Here is a 7,540-nt window from a genome sequence, read left to right on the forward strand (position 1 = left end):
GAGTGTGGGAAGGCTTTTACTCGGCCTGGAAACTTAAAAACACACCAACTCATCCACAGTGGTGTTAAAGCATTCAATTGTGACTTGTGTGGAAAGTCTTTTACTCAAAAGAGTGCCCTAAAAACTCATCAAAGCCTCCACAGTGGAATTAAAGCACACACCTGTAATCAGTGTGGGAAAAGTTTCACATGGAAACAAGGCTTAGAAAGGCATAAGCTCATCCACAGTGGAGTTAAAGCATACACTTGTGATCAGTGTGATAGAAGTTTTACTCAAGGTAGCCACTTAAGGATTCATCAAGTTTCCCACTCAGGAATTAAAGCATACAGCTGTGACATCTGTGGGAGAACCTTCAGCCATATAGAGAATCGAAACAAACACCAGCGGATTCACACGGGACAGGATGTGTACTGCTGTGATCAGTGTGGCAAACGATTTGTAGCATACAAACATTTACAAATCCACAAATTTACTCACACTGATGAGAGACCCTATAAGTGTGACCTGTGTGATAAAGCTTTTAACGCTCCATATTCCCTGAAAGCACACCAACAGATCCACACCAGAAAGAGACTCTTCAAGTGCAGTTACTGTGAGGTATGTATTTGTATTCTCCTCTCCTCTCGCGACAGAGTATCTAATCAATTCAGGTTATTTGTTTGTCTGTTTGTCACCAATGTATCATCCACAGTTTTCATGATGTCGTTTTCAAAGTTTGTGTGATGGTAGACACTGATAACTGCTTGAAAAGTTTTAGTTTTGTAAAAATTGGGTCATGGTCACAACGAACATGAAAACCAGTGAAAACTTTAAATTGTGCACAATTTGTATTACCCACAATACTAGGCCTTGGAGGACATGAGCATCTAGGTTGGCTAAGCATTTGAACTTGACCTTCATTCTTTGTGCCTAGGGTTAAAGTTTCAAGAAACTATATTGAGTATTTTATCACATGCTAGGGCATGGAGAGAGCTGTACATCACACTTTCTTTTCTTTTTTTTATATGAAAACCCTCCGCTATGATTTGCTACCTTATCATGGTGAAGGGTTTTGTGTGTCCTGGAGATCCCAGGTGCTATGTTGGTAGAGTCTCCCATGGCAAATTGGTCCTTGACTGAGGGACAGGCAAAGAGTGATTCAAAAAACCTGTGTGAAAGAAAAATCTAGGGAACAGTTCACCTTGCCCTGGGATAGGGTTACCGGGGCATCACCCTGGCCGAGGCCTGGGGAGGGTACCTGAGCGTTAGCACCTGGCGTCCAAGCCTTAGTTCAGGGGTGGCCAACTCCAGGTCTTGAGAGCTGGTGTCCTGCAGGTTTTAGATAACACCCTGGGTCAACACACCTAAATCAAATGATTAGTTCATTACCAGGCCTCTGGAGAACTTCAAGAAATGTTGAGGAGGTAATTTAGCCATTTAAATCAGCTGTGATGGATCAAGGACACATCTAAAACCTGCAGGACACCGGCTCTCGAGGCCTTGAGTTGGCCACCCCTGCCTTAGTTGCTGGGACCCAACAGGCCACAGCTCAAAGAACGGCCCACCACCTGCAGGAGGCACCACACTGCATTTGGGTTTAGTGCACTCTGGTGGACTGATCCCCGGCTACCCAGGCTAGTGATTGGGACATTGAACAACACCTCTCTGGTTAGAAAGGAGCCTTAGTTATTGCAGTTGGTTCAGAGGTACCAGCTACATAGAGTCAGGCTCATCTGAACGTCAGGCTTGGGCTTGGAACCAGTCTGGATTTGCCCTTTGTGTGAGGTGTCGGCCTTGGCTGGGTACCTTAGTATCCCTTCGGGTTGCTGCCGGTATGGTGGAGTTTCTCCAGAATGAGAGGGTTTGTTCCCTATTCCTTTGTCACTGAATAGGTCCCGACAGTCGTCTGTGCTTATGGGCCGATTGGCAGCTTCAAGCATGGGTGTCGAACTCAAGGCTTTGAGGGCTGGTGCCCTGCAGGTTTTCCATAACATGAATTATGTGATTACCGTATTTTCTGCACTATAAGTCAGACTTACAATTCTTTTTAATTTTCTCAAAAATCGCCAGTGCGTCTTATAATCCGGTGTACTTTATGTATGAATTCTGGCTGTGTTTACTGTTACGGTAAACACTTCAAGACATGTTGAAGTAATTTAGCCATTGAAATCAGCTGTGTTGTATCAAGAACACATCTAAAACCTGCAGGACACCACCCATCGAGCCCTGGATTTCAACAACTGTGGTTTAAAGTGTTCAGCCTTCTTGGAGTCCGTGGTTGGGGTGCTGGAGGGTGCTCCCCCTGTGGACTCATCCTATTGGGAGACTGGAAGTTTTTACAGCTTGGCAAAAGTCTTGAGCCAATACTTCTCCAATTATATGGTAAAGATAATAAAATACACAATTTTACTATGTAATGCATCAAGGTCCTAGGTCAAAAGTCAAGGTGACACAAAATAGTAAGAAGCTTTTGCTTTAGTTTCCAATGTGTCATCTGCAGTGATGGGAATAACGGCGTTACAAGCAGAAAAAGAAAGAGTGAGTTTTGAGTCGTGAGAGATTTGTGATGTTTAGCGTGTTTGGAGTGTGTAGTTAATGTGTTGTCTTGTGTAGTTAGTGTGTAGTGTTGTGGATAGTTTTGTGTTGTGTGTCAGAACAATGAGGTGACTACTGTCTCCAGGTAGAAACAGGAGTGATACACCTGCTGTCAGACCTGCAGGTATCAGGCTGTGATGTTTCCTTTATAGTGGACAGAAATTTTTGGAGTGGCACAAATATTTTGTGTGGCATCTTATTGAAGAACAGCTGATTGTTCTGTAAATAGTTTGAAGTGGTTATTTAAAAAATCAAGATAAAAGGTAAATGGATGCAAATAACTTTGTTGTTTGCAAAACTTGTGCGTATGATTTTAAAATTGACAATTTATATTTGCATTTAAAGTTATGAAATATGATTCATTAAACATGTTTGTGGTTGTTACAGTAAAAAATCACTTTTTCTACTCTGATTTTATGTTTTTTGTCTGATTTTTGATCAGTTGTGTTAATACATTATGTCAAAATGAAAACATAACTGTAAATTCAGACACGCGAGGTTGTGCTGAAAAGGATTATACCAAACAAGGCAAAGTTTTTCAAGGTGAAATGTGGAGGTAAAATCAAAAGTTAGAAAAAATGGCCAATTATACCCTGGACCCCAGAGGGTTAAACGTTTTTTTGTTTGTTTGTTTAAGTAATGCAATAGTTACTTTTCAAGTAATTAATTACTTTTAGAATATTGTAACTCAGTTACTAACTCAGTTACTTTTTTGAAGAAGTAACTAGTAACTATAATTAATTACTTTTTCAAAGTAATTTGCCCAACACTGTTCATCTGCCAGCTTTAAAGCACTATATTAGTCTTCATTCTTTATTTAGTGAGTCAAACAAAATTCTGTTCTGGATACAAATTTGGGGTAACATTAAGTTAAGCGCGTGTGCCTCTTGAATATATACTTTTTTGTATAATTTTAGTTATAGTAGTTCAGTAAGGTAAGTGCTATGATCCAAATCAGGGGTGTCAAACTCCCCTGATTTGGATCAAGGACACATCTAAGGCCTGGAGTTCGACACCTGCGCTCTAAACAGTAAAATGTAATTGGACATCTGCAGAGATGCTCTTTATTTCAGGCAACGTTGAGGATAAAAATGTTGAAGTGACTGACTGACACTGTGTTTGTGTCTTTGTTTAGAAGCAGAGCGACACAGATGGATGCAGTTCTCAACTCTGTCGTTGCTGTGGTGGCGGGAAAGAATTTTTTTGTGACTTTTGTGGAAAAATGTTCAGTCAGCAAACAAGCCTCAAAACACACCAGCGAAGACACACTAGACACAAACTGAACTACTGCAACAAATGTGGGAAAGGCTTCCCCACTCCAAGTACATTAAAACGCCATGAACTCATTCACAGTGGGGTTAAAAAGCACCTCTGTGATCAGTGTGGGTCATCGTTCATCAGTACAAGTCAACTTAAAAGGCACAAGCGAGTCCACACAGGAGAGAAACCATACAAGTGCAGACACTGTGACAAAAGCTTCTCACATTCAGGTAATCGTAACCTTCATGAAGCTACACATTAAAAAAAGAACTATAGCTGTGACCAGTGTGACAAGAGCTTCAGGAATCTCATGTGGCAAATGAACGGTTTCACTGTTACCAGTGTGCTAAAACATTCACTTCATATTCTGCTCTCTGCAAACATCTGCAGGATCATGAAGGGCTGAAATCATTCCCATCACTGGATCACAGTGAATCAGAAGAGAGAGAAAGAACAGAGACTGAAAACCCTTGAGATCAGGCTCCACAGAGTTCAGATAGAATCTCCTTCTCCCCCTTTTGTGAGTGTGGACGCTTCCTGTCTTTGCTCTTTAAATGTTTTGCTTCTTTTATTGATTTTTATTGATTTTTATGCTGGTTTTTCCCTTTTTTCCGTATGAGCTTACCTGCGATAGCTTCTGGAAACTTATAGATCATTAGGACTAAAGCGTTCTTAACAGAAACAGCAACATTTTTATAGTTACCGTATCTTCAGCGCTCCGTGTGTCTGTGGTCTAGACACAGCTAAAGCCTGATTACAGCGTCTGGGCACCGAACAGCCTCAATAGCCTGGAAAGGTGCTAACCGCATTATAATAAATCCTCAAGCGATAATCCCCCCCTTTATGCGCGTCTTAAAACCAAGACACAAATCATGTCTCAAGAAAGGGGGAGGACGTATCACAGGCAGGGCACAGCGAGCTGAAATCTCTGAAACCGACTGGCCTTCACTTCCTACGAGACAGAGAAGCTCTTCTACCCCTGTATACGGGAGGAAACAGGACTGGACAACCGTGAATAGGATGGTTAACAACAAACCTCCAAAACAACTGAATGTGAAACTGCAGAACAGATTTGCTCCACTATCAAAGGACCCTGGATCTATATCGGACAACCATCCATCTAAAAGCAGCGAAGTAAGGTCTGAAAATCTGTTGAAAAGTAGAAGACCACAGGGAAAGCTAAAGGCTAAGGCCTGAAACTCTGATTGTGGGTGACTCTGCCGTAAAGGATGTACAAAGCATGTGTAGTAAGAACTCTTAAGTCCTCTGCTTTCCTAAGGATATGGTCAACAACCTGAAGGAGAGAATTCTTGAAATTGCAGTTGAATATCCAACTGTGACAAACATTGTTCTGATGAGGCAGCTATGAATGAAAATGTTCTGCTCGTCACATTTTAAGCTTTCTAAACTGTTCTGCTTCAGTGTTCATGTCGAGTGGTTCGCTTTGTTCTAGCAGTTGAATGAAGAAATCTTTTGTCGTGTTATCAAGTTTTTATTGAATATATTTAAAAATGTGTTCTGCAGATGTTTTCTTGTTAAGGTTGTTGGTGTTGTGAAATTCTGCAACAATTAAATAAAAGTTTAAAATGTTAAATTAAGAAGCAGTTTGAGCCTTGATTTCACTTCCTGTATTTCAGAGTAAAGACTGAAGTGACAGTCAACCTGATGTAACAGCCAAGAAAGATTTAGTTTGTCTATGAACAGTGAGCACCTGTGTGGATCAACGCGCTTGTTTTCAAAAGGTTTCTCCAGGCATGGAGAAGATCCAGGCCCCAGACATCCAGAGGCCCCAGAGTGTGAGAGCCCAAGGAGGACCACTGGAGGGGCATCCGTGCCACCCTCTGGGAAGAGCTGAGGATTCCCAGACGAGGGGTCACCCAGCGGCCACAGAAGCCAGAAGGGGCTGCAGTAGCGTGCCCGCCAGCTCTGCCGGCATCCAGCTGTGCCAGAGTAAACCTAAGGGTCCCCGCACTCCCCAGAAGAGGCCTGACCAAGCCCCAGACCCAGGCCCTGCTGAGCAGCCACCGGGAGTGATCTGGTATATATCAGAGCGCCCAGCCCCGGACACCAAGAACCACCAACGCACCGACACCTGAGGGCATACCTCCCTCATGTGTAGTATTGCTGTGTGGAGCCCAGAGGGATGAATGAATGAATGAATCAAGGCTTTATTGGCAACATGCAGGTTGCCCCGCAGTGGAATAGACCCCCCCCCCGACTTACACACACAACACAGACATCACATGGGAATACAGGTCGGAGATCGGCAGCGTTACAGAAAAACACGGAAAAAGTACACAACAATGGGAAAGTAGAAGAGGAAAAAGAGACCTCTACTCGTGCTGGGCTCCTATAGAGGACAGCATGAGAACAGGAAACAAAAAAACTCCTCTGCACAGAAAAGCACATAAATGTCCACAGTACAACATTATGGAACACATGAGAAGCCACAGGGTTGGGTAGAGGGTGAGGACTAATCCGAAGGAAACACAGCAGTCATCCTGCCCTGCGCTATTATTCCAGCGTGGACCCAGACCCGCCGTGTTCTCCAGGAGAGGACAAGCATCGAAGGCATTTGGAAAGGGAGAGGGAATGAGTGAGTGCTTATTAGTGTTAGTGTATGTGTGTCCAGAGTTCAGCTGAGACAGTGTCCTCTGCCCTATCAGGCTAAGTAAACAGTCTGCCAGCCAACCCAGGTGGCCTTGCATGGAGTGGGAAGAACAGTCAACACACAGTCGTTATCAGGGTGTTTTTGTTCGGCTCCAGCCTCGACCCCACAGCTGGCACCGAGGAGGTAGCCGCATTATGATGTTGATTTTTCTTTTATGCGAAAAGCTCAGGAGAATTTCAAAGCTGTTCTTTAACACTCCGACACTGGTCTCTCAATCTCCCGTTGGAGAGCCTCCCCATGATGGTATCAAACTTCCGTTCCGTGGTGTTGTCATTCTTTTGCTCAGATAGCCGATTCTGAGAACTCACAACTGCAGTGAGCTGTTCTGCGATGTGATCCAACTTTTGCTAGAAGGTGTCATTTTGAGCACGCCTCTCCTTGATGTAACCCAGTATACACTCGGAGGTGTTATTCTGAGTCTTCAGGGCAGCTGTAAGCGTCTCCAAGGTCTTAACCATGCTGCTTTCAATGAGCCCGTTCTAAGAAGTCGCTCCTAGCATATCTGCAATAGAGCGTTTTCAATGCGTACTAAAAGCCGTCCTGGGACTCACCTGAGTAGCTCACTAAAAAGTTATGTGCACCCCTGGTTAGAATCTGACAGCTGCTGGTAAGAATGACCTGCAGTAACGCTCCTTCCTACACTGTGGGTGTAAAAGTACTGCTGAACGAGCTGCTCTCATGCAGAGGTGGGAGGTGTTCTATTTGACAGAAAAGAAGGTGGGAACAAATCCAGTACATTACAGACCTCTAAGGAAACTGTGGATTTGAGAATATTTACCACTGCTACAAGAATGACAGAAATGGATAAAAAGAAAAAGTTGTTTTGTGCCTGGAGATGTTGTCATGGTTAGATCCCAATGTAAAAACCTCGAGGTTCTTGGGTATTCTGAAAAATCATAACAACCTTTGCAGATAAGAAAGGTCTGGTACATGTAGTTCATCTTCACACAAAAACAAACGTGATTGAAAAACCTGTAACAAAAATTACTTTTGTTATGTGAAGCTACAAACTGATGAACTAGGTTACTGGTAGAA

At 43.2% G+C, this 7,540-nt stretch overlaps 1 long non-coding RNA gene across 1 annotated transcript; it reads left to right on the forward strand.

Moving 5' to 3' along the window:
- Positions 1–54: 54 nt before the first annotated feature.
- LOC106456050 (uncharacterized) lies at positions 55–4,996 on the forward strand. Its single transcript, XR_001290218.1, has 2 exons — positions 55–597; positions 3,710–4,996. It is a non-coding gene; the product is annotated as an uncharacterized LOC106456050 (long non-coding RNA).
- The last annotated feature ends 2,544 nt before the right edge of the window (positions 4,997–7,540 follow it).

This window comes from Pundamilia nyererei, unplaced genomic scaffold (assembly GCF_000239375.1).
Source record: "Pundamilia nyererei isolate P.nyererei 1_Seehausen unplaced genomic scaffold, PunNye1.0 scaffold01972, whole genome shotgun sequence".
NCBI lineage: Eukaryota > Metazoa > Chordata > Actinopteri > Cichliformes > Cichlidae > Pundamilia > Pundamilia nyererei.